The sequence below is a fragment of the Melospiza melodia genome, chromosome 21 (assembly GCF_035770615.1).
Source record: "Melospiza melodia melodia isolate bMelMel2 chromosome 21, bMelMel2.pri, whole genome shotgun sequence".
Taxonomy (NCBI): Eukaryota; Metazoa; Chordata; class Aves; order Passeriformes; family Passerellidae; genus Melospiza; species Melospiza melodia.
In genome coordinates, this window is record NC_086214.1 from 8,966,543 (window position 1) to 8,981,776 (window position 15,234).

Below are 15,234 nucleotides of genomic sequence, written 5' to 3' on the forward strand. Positions count from 1 at the left end.
TGCCTCGCTGCAGTCGAAGTCAGACACATCATGTGCGTTGCTGTGTGAACTCACCTGTTTCAGATCCTGTCCCCTCATTCCACCAAAAGATCATCCCAGGAAACCTCTGCTCCAGTTCAAACCTTCTCCTGCCTTCCAGCGGGATTTGATTTGTGGCCCAGCTCCTCTTGAGGCAAACGTTGTCCTTTAAGTCAAGTAGCTGTGCCTGGCCCGTGCCTGGGTGATGGATGGAGCAGGAGCCTGTTTGCATTTCAGCTGTCTCCCACAACAGCTGCTGCTTCAGCAGGGAGAGGGATGGTGGTTATCTGGGTAAACAGCTTTCCCTAAAAAGGGATTATTTCCAAAAACACCCATCAGCTTTGTAAAATCGACACCCAAGCGCTTCTTAGTGGATTGGAGATATTCAGTGGAGAATGGAGTCAGGGGGTTCATGCAAGAAAAATGGTAACTTTTCATCCAGAAGTTAAAGTTTCCAATTTTTCCCTTTGGTTTTGGCTGACCAGCCATTTGAAATAGAAAAAAAAAAAAAAAAAAAAAAAAATTGTTTCAGGGGATAAATCTCCCAGCCTGGCTGGGATAGAAAACTGAAATTCAGGGGCCCGGGGTCAGTTCCTGTATCCCCCAGTGGTGATCAGTGGATGGCTTTGAGCCAGTCCTTTGCTCCCTGTCTGTAAAGCAGGAAAAGGGAATCCACCAAATGCAGGGGAAAGGTGTCAGAAATACCTGTGGGGTTGTCTGAGCAGCACTCAGGGAGACAAAGAGGTGGGAATGAGGATTTTTGTGGCAAAGAGGGCAGGGATGAGGATTGAGCAGGATAAGGATGGAGCGGGATGAGGATGGAGCAGGGTGAAGATGGAGGAGGATGAGGATGGGGCAGGAGGAGGATGGAGGAGGATGAAGATGGAGCAGGAAAGCCCCAGTGCTGCTCTGGGCAGGGGATGGGAAGTGCAGGGAACAGACCTGGATGTCCTGGCCCAGATGTGGTTTTGCTGGACTCCCATTTCACTGGACTGGTTGTGGGGCCAGGTGAACGTGGAGCTCTGCACGTTCGGGACCCTTTGGCTGTCACTGTCCCCACAGCCAGGTCCCAGCACCGTTCCAGGGCTGGCCAAACCCCACTGCCTGCCGTGCTGATGTGCCAGGGAGGGAAGAGCACGGGCAGGACGTGCTTGGCCTCCCCAACCGCGGCACAGCCGCTTCCCGGAGCGCCGAGAGTGCTGAGTGTGTTGCGGAAGGTCCTTAAATCACTAATTAAAGCTGTTACCCTCCACGTGACACTGGAGGCTCAGGGGAGGGAAAAGATGGCTCAGCAGCTCGTTTTTCTGCCTTGCCCCTCTCCCTTGCCCGTTTTTCCAGCATCCCTGCTCCGTTATCCTCACACACATCCCGTGGTTTAGAATGCAGATCCCATCGATCGGGAGGGGCTGCAGGGATTGCGGGTCATTTGCATTCCCCCGTCCCTTCCCATTTCTCCTCCGGAGCCCCGGCTGGGTGAAGTTTGGAGCAGAGAAGGAGATCTGGTTGCTATGGCTACCAGCGCTGCCTTCCTCCCAAGGAGGAGGAGGAGGAGGAGACCGCAGGAGTTCAGGGCAAAGCCATTCCCCACAAACTTCTTTGCCTCTGGAATTCAGCCAGGGGCTCTGGGCACCCTTGGGGCACCCTTGGGGCCCACCAGATGTTCCCTGTGGGCAAACAGGACCTGGGGATGGGCAGCAGCTCCATAAAAACCCCCTGAGTCCCATCTCGGACCGGGCACTTGGTGCAGAGGCCACTTCTGTCCTCCTGGAAAGGACAGCGTGGGGACACTGGAAAGGACAGCATGGAGACACTGGAGAGGACAGTGTGGGACACTGGAGAGGACAATGTGGGACACTGTAAAGGGCAGCATGGAGACACTGGAGAGGACAGCATGGGGACACTGGAAAGGACAGCATGGGGACACTGGAGAGGACAGCATGGGGACACTGGAGAGGACAGTGTGGGACACTGGAAAGGACAGCATGGAGACACTGGAGAGGACAGTGTGGGGACACTGGAAAGGGCAGCGTGGGGACACTGGAGAGGACAGTGTGGGACACTGGGAAGGAAGTGTGAGGCACCTTGGGAAAGGACACAGGGCACAGTCTGGATCCCCTCCTTCCCAAGGGCTGGTGGGTACGTGGCTCTCTGGACTGACGGATTCTCAGGGTGGCTGTGCAACCTCCCAAAGGCTTTAACCACCCAAATATTGGAAAATCATCTCTTCCTTTTCACATTTTTTGCTGCTGCACCCCCAAATCCGTACAAAGGACTGCAGTGACCCCAAACTATGGGGTTCCATCATCCTTGATGAGGGAGCAGACAGAGGAGGGCTCACACAACACGGATTCCTTTGTTCCCAGGTTGCTCGGGATTGTCTGTAATTATTTCCAGGGATGCACGCCACGGCAATTGTTGATTATTTGAGGCTCCTGTGGGAATGCTTCCCTGGGAAAGAAAAGCAAAGAGCCTGCACATAGCCTGGATGAGAAATTCAGATCTGGAACGGGCTCAAGAAGGGAATAAATAGGTGAATAAATTAAATAAATAAAAGGTGGGGGGGAAGGAGCGAGATGGCCTTGCCGTGTCAAGATAACTGTACCTTGTCCCTCTGCTCTGCAAACTCTGCTGAGCAGATTTATTAGTTTTAATTAACAAGAGGGGGAGAAAAAAAATGGAGCTGGGAATACATCCAAATTTCAACTCACAAAATCACTGCTCCCTCCTCAAGATTGAGAGAGAAAGAGGGTGAATGACCAGAATAATAATCAGGAAAGAGATCTGGGTGCCAAGGAAGCCACTTCTCTGCCCAGGCTTTGCGCTGGCTCCTGGGCTGAGCAGGAACTTTTTTCAGAGCAGAACGGGAAGCCCTGGCAGGGTCAGAGTTCAGGGCTGGGCCTGTGTAAAATTCAGAGTGGGGCAGATAAAAGTTCTTATCCAAACTTCTCCTTTGGTAGAAAACTGGGGCTGGGTTTAAGGTTGTGTCTGTAAGTACTGCTTTTCACAGAAAATGTGATTTTTTTTTAATAAGTCCTCATCCCCAAGAATGAGTGGCCTGGGGACAGCCAGATGCTGATGTGCCCTCAGGGGCCACAGGGACATGTCCCCACACTGCCCTGAGCACTGGGGAATAGGATTTTTGTGCCCAAATAATATCAACCTTCTCCCCATGGGGTGCATTCAGGGATGCTGGAAGGAAGGTGTTTAACTTAAGGTATTTGCTTATTCCCAGTAGCAGAAGAGAGCTAAAAAAAAAAAAATAATAAAAACTCAATTTCCAGTCCACAAAACACTGACAATCCAAACCATCTAAAAGAAAAACAGTGCTGCCTTTTATTTATTAGTGGATTTTTTTCCTGTTGGCATCCAGTCGACATTTGCTGCCAAGGATTTATGAGGATGAAATGCATTTTTTTTCCCTGTCAGAACGGCCTGGGAGGGAGGCCTGGTCTGGGAGCATCTCCCTCCTCCTGCAGAGTCCTCACCCCAGGACCAGCAGGAGTGCAGCTTCATTAGTCCAGCTAATTAGCCTTGATTAATAACCAAGAGCTGAGGTGTTTCTGGGCTTCTCCTGCAGCCACAGCTGTCCTGTGGCCTGGGAGGTGCTGGCTCAGGGAATTTGACTCTGGTTTGAGGTAGAAATTCCCTTTATGGCTCTGCACCATCAGCTGAGAGGTCAAATATTGTCATGAGAACTCAGGAATGCCCTGGGTTCTTCAGGACAGAGAAGGAAAATGGGCTTTGCCTTCCTTCCCATGTTCCCTTTTAAGTTTTCTTTTGGCCCATTAGCAATTGCTGGAGAAGAGCTGGGAAGGATCTGGCTGCCAGCACCATGAGGATCCAGGGGAACTTGGAACCCTTGGTCCCATCCCTGCCATTTCCAGAAGTCCCATGAGGAAACACAGCCTCTCTCTCCAGGAAACAGCAGCTCCAGTATTTTGTTTTTGACTTTCAACAAGTCCCTCAGGAGAAGCGCCAGCGAGTTTTATTAAAAATAAAAAACCCCCATGGAGAGGACGAGCACTTTGTCTTCCAGATTTACCAGGAACTGCTGGAGACAGTGGAGAGAGTTCAGAAAATGCTTCTGGGGGAACAGCAGGACATAAATAAAGAGAAATAATAACAGCTGGACCCAGCACAGGGATAGAGGTACAAGGCCCTGAGGCCACAGTTGGGTTTGTGGCCAAAACAACGGGAACAGCAAAAATTCTCAAGGGAAACACACAGATTGAGGGTCCCACAGGAAAATAATCCACCTGAAAACCCAGCAGAGAGCTGTGTCCTGGCCCTGGGATGAAGATCAATCCCCTGCTTCATCCTCATTTTGTGGAGTTTTTGGGGCTGGCCTGGAAGAGGACTGGGGTGACTCCGTGGATGTGGCAAGGAGGGCAATTTGGATGAGGCAGGAGAAAAGGGTCACTGTGCTCCAGCTCCATGGTTGATTTGCAGGCAGAAAGGTGCAAACTCCAGTCTCCTGCCAGATGGGAAATTTTAAGACGTTTTGCACATTTTAAATTAATTTGTATCCAATACAAGCCAGACCTCTGCTACCTTCCACCTTTTCTGCTGTAAGAAATCCAAATATCACTGATTCTGCGCTGTGATTTTTGAGAACCCAATTACCTGCAGGAATCTCAGCCCATCTGTGCTTGGGATGTGCCCAGGTACGGCCAGGTTTGCTGGTGGAAAGGTGACAAAAAGGCACAAAGAAGGTGTGATTTTTACAGCCTCAATTCCCCAGGGAAGCAATCCAACAAGAGAGGTCAGATCCTGGGTCCCATGGCATATGTTCAGATTACTTCATCAGCACTCTGGTTGAAACATTTCCATGGCTGCTGCTGGCAGAAAATTGGTCTTAAAAAAAAAAAAAAAAATCTAAATTATGTTGGTTTTTTTTCCCATACTTGAGAAATGTTGACATTGTGTCAAAAAAAAAATAAATTAAAAAATAAAAAAAAGCCAAGCAAAAATCCAGGCCAAACCCAAATGTTGAACAAATAGAGACATTTTCACTTTGGAAGCAAAAATCAAAACAGATCTGTTGAAAACAGAAATAATTTCATCCAAACAGCACCACTTACAACCTGGTCTCCCATCGATTGCTAATTCCACGCCAGGCCACTGGCTTGGAACCACGAGGAGCTCTGGAGCAAAACTCAAAGGAGCAGCTAAACCTGGCTTTGGGCTCTTTCCATGTGTGGCACTGGGGTTTAATTTGGGAGCAGTGATTAAATGGCTGCTTTAGAGAGAAATAATAATAATAATAAAATAATAATAAATAAAGAGAGAGTCAAGGATGTGCCACACTGAACTTGATGTTGGTGTTGCTCCTCTCTGGAGGTCACAGTGACCCCAGAGGTGCTCGGTGACATGGGTGTCACTGTGGCTGTCACAGCAGGAGCAAAATTCCCAGATTTTGGTTCATCCCAAGCTGGCAAACTCAGCTCCATGAGGTTCTTTCCCTCTTTTTTTTGGTGCATTTTCCAAGCAGGGTTTTGGGAGGATGGAAATCCCAGGGTCGTCCCAGCTCCAGAGTCTCAGAGCCAGCCGGGAAGAGAGCTGGAATTTACACATAAACATCCTGGCACTAAGCCACCTCCACAAGGGGGAAAAATATCCAAACAGAAAGAACATGAAAAATTAATAAGGGTTTTAGACTATTACATTTTCCAGGGCTTGCTGGATCGTGGTTCTCAATTCTCAATCAATCACATTTCAATTGGGCTGATTAATTTTCCAAAATGCTTTGTTGGACGCCTCTGACGTGCTCAAGTTCCTGGGGAGACGAGCCAAGGCCAGGATTGGAATTGGGGGACTCATGAGGGGGGACCCAGGGATGGAATTGGGAGATTCATGAGGGGGTTCCAGGATTGGAATTGGGGGATTCATGAGGGGGGTTCCAGGGATGGAACTGGGGGATTCATGAGGGGGTTCCAGGGAGGGAATTGGGAGAGTGATGAGGGGGGACCCAGGAATGGAATTGGGGGATTTCATGAGGTGATTTCAGGCCTGGAGTTGGGGGATTCCTGAGAGGGATGCCAGGACCAGAATTGAGGAGGGTTCCAGGGCTGGAATTGGGAGACTTGTGAGGGGTGTCCAGAAGTCGAACTGGAGGACTTATGAAGGGAGTCCCAGGGCTGGAATTGGGGTAGTCATGATGCGAGTCCTGGGGCAGGAACTGGGGGACCTGTGAGGGAGTTCCAGGGCTGGAACTGAGGGACTCATGAGAGGGGTCCTGGGGCAGGAATTGGAGGACTCAAGAAGGGGTTCCAGGACTGGAATTGAGGAGGGTCCCAGGGCTGGAGCTGTGGCAGTCATGAGGAGGATCTCAGAGCTGGAAGTGGAGGATTCATGAGGGGGATCCTGGAGCGGGAATTAGGGGACTCATGAGGGGGTTCCGGGGCTGGAACTGAGAAGTGTCCCAGGGCTGGAACTGGGGAACTCATGAGGGGGTTCCTGGGGCAGGAATTGAGGGACACAAGAGGGGATTCCAGGGCTAGAACTGGGGGACTCATGAGGGGGTTTCTGGGGCAGGAATTGGAGGATTCATGAGGAGGTTCAAGGGCTGGAATTGAGGAGGGTCCCAGGGCTGGAACTGGGAGACCCATGAGGGGGTTCCAGGGGCAGAAATTTGGGGGACTCAGGAGGGGGTTCCGGGCTGGAATTGAGGGACTCAAGAGGGGATTCCAGGACTGGAACTGGGGGACTCATGAGGAGGTTCCAGGGTCGGAACTGAGAAGTATCCCAGGGCTGGAATTGGGGGACTCATGAGGGGGGTTCTGGGGCAGAAATTTGGGAGACTCATGAGGGGGTTCCAGGGCTGGAAGTGGGAGACCCATGAGGGGGTTCCAGGGGCAGAAATTTGGGGGACTCAGGAGGGGGTTCCGGGGCTGGAACTGGGGGTCTCATGAGGGGGTTTTGGGGCAGGAATTGAGGGACTCAAGAGGGGATTCCAGGACTGGAACTGGGGGACTCATGAGGAGGTTCCAGGGCCGGAACTGAGAAGTATCCCAGGGCTGGAATTGGGGGACTCATGAGGGGGGTACTGGGGCAGAAATTTGGGGGACTCATGAGGGGGTTACAGGGCTGGAACTGGGGGGCTCACAAGGAGAGGCCCAGCACCTGAGGCTGCCCAGATTTGGAGCAGGATGAACATGCAGGATCCATCCCGAGGAGCATCAGCGCTGCCAGGGCGGGCTGAGCTCCTCCAGTGCTCTCCATCTCCTCCATGCCGTCCTCTCCTCTTTCTCCTTGCCCTGATTGCCCCGGCCTGGCCGCTGGCCCGGGGTTAAGGAGAGCACTTTATTGTGCCTAACGAGGCGCTTTGCCCAGCCAGCCAGAGCAGCCAGCTCAGCCCTGGATTGTCTTTCCCTTTTTATTGCCCAGCGGGAGGAGCACGGGGAAGGTCTTTATGTGATTGTAGAGAAAGACAAAATGCCTTAATAGCAGCCGGCGCTGCCTCTCTGGGACCCAGGGGACACTGCAGCAGCCCGTAATAATCATCGTAAATAAAAGGGGATGGCTCTGGTGTGCGGCATGGGCCGTTAAAACAAGCCCCAGGGTGCAAGGGATGTCTTAAAAACAAGCTGGAGAGGATGTTTCTCTCCTCATTGCCCCTCTAATTCTCCTTCCCTGCATGGCAGAGGAGGGCAAGGCTGGCACAGCTCGGCTCTCTCCCAGCCTTGATTAGCCTAAACAGCACTTATGAATTATAATCTATAATTATATATTATTATATAGATTAATTTTTATTGGTTTATATTATTTTGTATTATTATATTGCATATAACTATATAATATATTACTTTTATATATTTATATATTTATATATTTATTTATATACAAGATATTATATATTATGTATTATGTATTATATATTATATATTATGTATTATATATTATGTATTATATGTTATATGTTACATATTTATTTATGTATTATCTGTGCTTCTCTGCTCCCGTGGCCTTTGGAAGGGGTTCTCCCACACCCTTGGGCTCAGGCCTGGCTTTCTGACCTAGCAAAACTGAGTCAAGGCTGTGCCTAATCTTCCCTGCCCTCACACACTGAACACAATCCAAATTTCTCCCTCCTATCCCTTTACCACAACTCTTTTTCCAGCTTGGTTTTCCCCAGTGCATTTTGAGTGTCCAGGGGCTCTGGAGGTCTCCCTGCATTGGGTGGAGGAGAAATCCAGAATTCCACCTGGAGATACAGAGCAAAAGGTATAAATTGACTTTCACAAGAGAAAAAAATTAGAGGTAAATGGGGAGGAGCATGGATTTTATTGACAGGAGATGCAGCCACATCTCTTCCACGCTCCCTGCATGGAATATTAAACTCAAACCCAGATTTTACCAAGCTTTGGTAGCCCTGGGAGTAATCCTGGATGTGGCATCAGAGCAGAGCTCCTTGGGACAAACCCAAGGGACAGAATAAACTTACAGGACAGAGAGGATGGCTGTGACAACTTTTCAGGGAGCCTGGGATGGGCTGAAATCTCCTTTTTTAATGGCTTGGGGCATGTTGGGGACACGGGAGGTCTCAGGAGGGAAGGGACCTTAAAAGACTTCGGCAAAGAGGATGCATGAACTCCTTTCCCTTTTCTATAATACATGCTAGCCTCTCTCAGGGTGTTTTTCATGGCTTTGCAAGCAACAGATTGGCAGCTAAAACTGTTTCTCTCTCTCTCTCTTTGCTTTAGTTTTTTCCCCCTCTGCAAATGTTTGGCAGAAAGGAGAACCTGCAATATAAAAAAGGGGAAAAAAAGGGGAAAAAAGGGAGTTGATTAAAAGCTTTGAGCTCTAGCTGCAAAAATGTTTTGAAGCAACTGTAACTACCTTTATTTTCTACATAATTCTCACATTGTGTTGCATTCACACCCTTCACAGTTCCATCTGCAATTCCAGTGTGCAGCTGCTGGTGCTCAGAGGGAAGGGTTTTTTTCTTGCCACCTGCAGGGAACCGCTGCCCCACAGCCTCTCCCTGTTCCTGGGGCAGGAGATCTCCCAGGAATGGCTGGGAAGAACTCATGGAGGGGATTGAGACCCTGGCAGGGGCTTCAGGGGGAGGTGACAGCCCCAGGAAGTGGGGAACAGATCATCCAAAATACATTCGGGGTATGGAAACACCCTGCAAGCCCAGAAATGCCCAGGGCACTGCCCAGGATCTGGGGAAGCCACAGCCAGGAGCTGCTCCTGGGTTTTGGCATCTTTTCCCTTTTCATTTTCCCCTCCATCCCTGCATGAACAGCACACAGCAGCTGCTGCTCCTGCTGAGCCACACCTGAGGGAGCAGGTGGCATCCTCAGCTCTGCTGTCCCTGGCTGGATTGTCCCTGTCACCAATTATTCCAGGGAAGTGGCAGGCACAGGGGAGAGGAGGTTGAATCCCACCCAGTTTAGGAGCAAAGTGTACCAGCACCTCTCAGAGCCCTGGTTGCTCCCTGTACCCCTGCCCATGGGTAATTTGGTGACACAGGACAGGCACCAGCTGGGAAACAGGATGGGATTGGCCCCAGGAACTTCTGGCACTGAGCAGGACAAGCAGCTCCAGGTGAGCCTGGATGCCTGGAGCTGCCAGGGGTGTGTGGGGCCAGGGCTGGCACAAAGGCTTGGCTTCCATCTCCTGTAGCATCTGCCTGCTTCCAGGGGTAAACATGACAGGAATTCCCATTTCTGGGCAGGACAAAAGGCTCCTTGCACTGATCCATTCCCATTCCTGAGCAGGACAAAAGGTTCCTTGCACTGATCCAATCCTGGGCAAGACAAAAGGTTCCTTGCACTGATCCATTCCCAGGGCAGGACAAAAGGCTCCTTGCACTGATCCAATCCTGGGCAGGACAAAAGGTTCCTTGCACTGATCCATTCCCATTCCTGAAATGGACAAAAGTCTCCTTGCACTGATCCATTCCCAGTCCTGGGCAGGACAAGAGGCTCCTTGCACTGATCCAATCCTGGGAAGGACAAAAGTCTCCTTGCACTGATCCATTCCCAGTCCTGGGCAGGACAAAATGTTCCTTGCACTGATCCAGTCCTGGGAAGGACAAAAGTGTCCCTGCACTGATCCACACAGGATGGGCAAATTCTACGCAGACTCCTGAAATTCCAGCTCTGGTTCAAAGCAGGTGTTGTTCCAAAGCCCCAAATTCCCTGCAACCCAAATCTGTGTGGCCAGAGCCAGCCCTGCCTTCACATCCAAACTGCCTCTGGCTTTTCTCCTCTTGGAGACGAATTTTTTGGGATGCAGCAAGTCATGGGGAAGGGGGGAAAGTCCAGAATTTCCTGCTCTGCTCCACCTGATGGAAACCAAGCCTGGATTGCCAGGAGCAATCCTTTGTGGGATATTTATGGATATTTCACACCAGCTGAGCAGCCAGGTGCCAGGAGCAATTTGGTGCCTCAGCAGTGGCATCCAGAGCCAGAACCTCATTTCCAAGATGCCCTGCTAAAGCAGTGGCACTGTCACAGCCAAGGAGAGCTGTGCCCTGCTGTGTGCCACGTGTGCCACCAGCCCTGTGCCAGCACAGCCACTGCAGCCTGGCCAGGGAGTGCTGGGCTGCTCCATGCCCAGATTCCAGCACATTCCCCATCCCATGTGGCTCCTCAGTGCCCTGCCACCACATCTGCCACCTCTTCCCATGGCAGGGAGGATTTTATCTGGGAGCTCTGCACTGGCTGGGGGCATTGCTTTGCTCCCCTGCTTTGCTCCTTGGACATTCACTCCATGTCCTGCAGGGAAATGGAACCATTTTAACACCATGTGCTCTGCCTTGGTTCCAGAGATTTGTTTTTTTGCCATGGGAAAAGCATTCCCAGAGATGGGAAATTGTGGGAATCAGGAAAATAGAAACTCCTACAAAACACTAAGAGTTTGATCTGCACTAAACTTCCACTAAACACTCAGAGTTTGATCTGCAACCTTAGAAAGAACTTAGATTGATGCAAAAATAAAACAGACAAAAATTAAGTAAAAAATCATAAACTTCTGTTTCTATACTTGTAAATAAAAATATACCTTAAGTAAGAGACTATAGTGAGTAAAGTAGTGATCTACTATTACATCTATAATATAATGATGTAATCATATAAAGTAGGCTTAAAGTTTAAAAATTATAATAGAAGCATAAATGTACGTGTAAAACAAAAACCCACTAAGCACAAATACCCACAATATAAGAAAATTAAGTAAAAGTGATAAGTTAAAAAACCAAATAAACCTTATAGTATCAGTACACATTAAAGCAGCACAGAATGTGAAAAATATAAAAGCTAAAACCTGATACATAAAAAAATATAAAAGCAGGCATCACCTGCTCCTCTGCAGGCTGAGTTATCCCCAATTAACACAGCCAAGGTGCTGTGCTGTAGGAAAGGGCCCTGCCCTGGCAATCCCTTGGGGAAAACAGAGGCAAAATGAACACTTGGACTCTGAACTCAGCTCTGTGGCCTCAGCTTTCCAGGGACAGCTCCTGGAAATGCACTCAGGCAAAGGTGGCACTGTCCAGGGATGGAGCAGGCTCAGGATTAGCCCTGTGTGCTGCTGCTCCCACCCCAGGGACACCCCATGGCTCCAAGGGGAGCTGGGAGCCCTTGGAATGGTGCTGCAGCACCAATAAGGCTCGAGGCAGAGGGCTGAGACACTCAGATTAATTATCTATCAAATCAAATGGTTCCTGCTGAGGGTTTAGAAATGTGGATAAAGGACCTGTGGGTCAGGGCAGAACCATTCCCAGCCTGGGAATGGGATCCATGCAGGGAAATGTGGTTCTCACTTCACTGCAGTGCTGCAGGATGCAGAAAATGCTGCTTCCATTTGTAGTTCTGAGTCAAATGTTTTGACTCAGGGAAGAGTTTTTGCAGCCTTCTTTTCCTCTTAATGTGTTTTGAATTTTTTTTTTTCCTTTATCCTTTCAATAGAAAGTGGAAAATTTTCGTAAAAGCCTTTCTTTGTTCAAATCTGCAATTTCCAATTCAAAAAAACAACTTGTTTATCCCCCCATTTTTTTTTTCCTGGGGTGCAGCTGGAGTTTCTAATGAGGAAAAGGCACTGATGCTCATCTCAGGAAAACTCCCTGGCATTTTGCAAGCCCAGACCCACATGCTGGATCAGCCACATTTTCCTACAGCTGCAGGTTAATGGGATTTTCCACACTCACTCCCACATCCAGAGGATTCCCTGAATCCCCCACGAGAAATCCCAGCAGACCCCTGTGGGTCCCAGGTTAAGCCTGCTCTTAATCTCCCAACCTAAATATCTTCTCCTTTATCAGGTGTGACCCAAAATCCATGGAATCAGTGGAAGAGGAGATTCATGGAATGGGGTTGGGGCTCAGCAGCCCCTGAAAAAGGGCAGAGTCCAACCACAACCATCTCATGGAGAGAAAGGAGGCTCCAAATCCTAAAATAAATCCTATTAAAGCAAGGAGAAAAAAAAAGCTCAAATAGGATTTATTTTAGGATTTGCATCTGGAGATGCCTCCCCCTCCCCTCTGGTGGAAAGCCAGCACTGAGGAGAGGTTTTAATGCTGGAGTTCAGCTCTGTGCATGCTCAGGGCTGTTTTAGGAAGGGATCCTGGGCTGCTTTGGGATGAGGGATGCTTTGGGATGAGGGTGGAGATTGCAGGGTCCCTCAGCAGCAGGAGCCTGCCCTATGGAATCAGCTCTGATGAGCTCATTCCCAGAGCAGAAGGATTGGCAGGAACGCTGAGAGGATGACTGGAAATTAAAAACAAACAGAGGAGAGCCAAGAATCATTTATTTGGAGAACATTTTGCAGGTTTTGTTTAGGGTCTGGTTTTAGCCTGGCACTTGTTGATTGCATTTGCGCTGGAAATAAGATAAATGTGACACCTGCTCCAGTTAATCTTTGCCTCCCTTTCCCTCCCCCCTCCAAAACTCCTTTATTTGAGGAATTCACCAAAAGAGATTGGGAAAATGAGAGAGATGTAGGATGATGAGCCTGATTAATGATTCTCTGAGGGGAAAAGAAATCATTTACCCACGATATGGAGCACTTTTGATTGAAAAGAACTTTGAATTCCGTGTTCAAGCCAGGAGCAAAAAGCAGGATAACAAACCCAGGAAAGCTCATGTCCCTTCTGTTTATCACCACTGGCCCAGGGGGCTTTGCACTGCTATTAAAACAAGATATAGGGTGAGTCAATAGGAGTGAAAATGAGTAAATATGCAAACAGGCTTCCAAATCCAACAGCAAACAGGGCCGGGATGGAGGGAGGATCCAAGGAGGAGGATTTATAGGGACACGAAGATTCCTTGTTGTCTGATGTTGTTATTCCTCTTTTTGGCATGTTTTGTGCAGGGAAATCCCATTCTCTGCTGCGTGTGCAAAGGTGGGAATGCATTTCCAGCCAGGAAAGCTTTTCCCAAAGGTTTGGGAAGCAGGGTTTGGTGTGGGGGTTCAGATCAGGAAAAGTTTTGCCCTGAGCAAAGATCCCAAACCCTGCCAGTGCTGTGCCTGATCAGGAACAGCTCCAATGGATTTATTCCATTCCTCCCATCACTCCTTCTGCAACAAAGGACCATTAAACCCATCAAGGGGATTATTTTCCCCCATCTTTCCACACGGATTTTTAATATCCAAGGAAACAAACCAGCAATTTGCCATTTCCTCCCAATAATCCGTGAAGAATGAGGGAAGAAAATATTGTCCCAATAGTGTTAATTGGGCGCTAATGAGCCATTGCCCTGCTCCTTGAATTGTCTGCTGTGTCTCCCCACCCTCCTCCTCCTCCTGCTGACCCCCCTGATTCCAGGAGCATCAAGGACTCGGGATGAACGTGGGGAAGGCAAGGAAGGAAAAGCAGAGAGGGAACGGCGTGCACGGAATGAGCTGTTTGCTTTCCCCTGATTGTTGCTATTAATAAAACATTACATTAAATCAGGGCTGGAAGGATATAATTGGGATCATCCATCACATTTCCAGAGGAGAAGAGCTCCCGTTCATCAGCTGAGCAGAGCAGTCACTGCCACCCTGGTGCTGAGCAGGGACAAGGGACACCAGGCTGTCCCCAGCCGTTCCCTATCCAGAATCGGCATCATTTTTGTCCCTTTTCTGCCTTTCTTTTCCATGGGCAAAGGCAGGAGTTGGGAAAAGAAGGGAATATCAGTTGGGGACCACATGGCCGGGCCAGAGTCTGCTGGGATTTGGGACTGAGGATTTAGGATTTGGGATTGATGATTTGGGATTGACGATTGACGATTTGGAATCTGGAATTTGGGATTGAGGATTGAGGATTTGGGATTTGGAATTTGGGATTGAGGATTTGGGATTTGGGATTGAGGATTGATGATTTGGGATTTGGGATGTTCCATCCCTGGAAGGGTTCAAGGCCAAGTTAAACAGGACTTGTAGCAGCCTGCTCGATGGAAGGCGGCCCTGCCCTGACCAAGATGGTTCCTGAGGTTCTTCAAAACTGTTCTGATCCATGATTTGAGGTTGAGAGTGATCTCTGTTTATTGACAGCTCCTCCTCAATCCCCACAGAGACAAAAGCTCCTCCATCCCAGCAGGAAACACCCCTGGGACTCACTGCAATAAATTCCCTTGCAGCAGGGAGCACAGCAATTGGAATTTCAGCCACTTTTCAGGGCAGCTGTAACCATTCTATGAAGAGCTGACCCAACAACTGGAGATTTATTTTTCCCAATCCAAATAATTTGTATTGGGCTTCTTCACCTCTTCCTTGGCAGCAAATAACTCATCCATGTGTTCCCCCAGGGGCACAGGGATGGATTGGGGCTGCTGAGTTGGCAATGAGGGAATTCCCTTTGCTCCAAATTCCCACCTTGGCTTCCCACATGGAAAATCCTGCCAAGGGCTGCACAACTCCTGCATGTCCCCAAGTCTCCAGCCTTGGATGAGCCTTCAGTATGAGCTCTGTTAAATCCCTGTGCTGGCAGCTCCTGACTGCCACGTCCAGGCTAAATTTCCAGGTGGGACTTTGTTTAGTCCCATTTCTCTGAAATTTAATAAATCCTTTCATATTTTCCCCCACTCTGAGCATATTTGTCACTTTAACTTACAGTTCTTGATGTCTCTGAGACATCAAACAGGTCAAATCCCTTTGGTCTGGCGCTGCACAGGATTTTTTTACTCCAGGTTCAATCCTGTAACTCTTTCCTGAGTCCTCAGATTCTCTTCACATCTCCAAAACTGGCTGGACAAAACGATGCCCCAGCAAGGCAATTCATTAGGAATG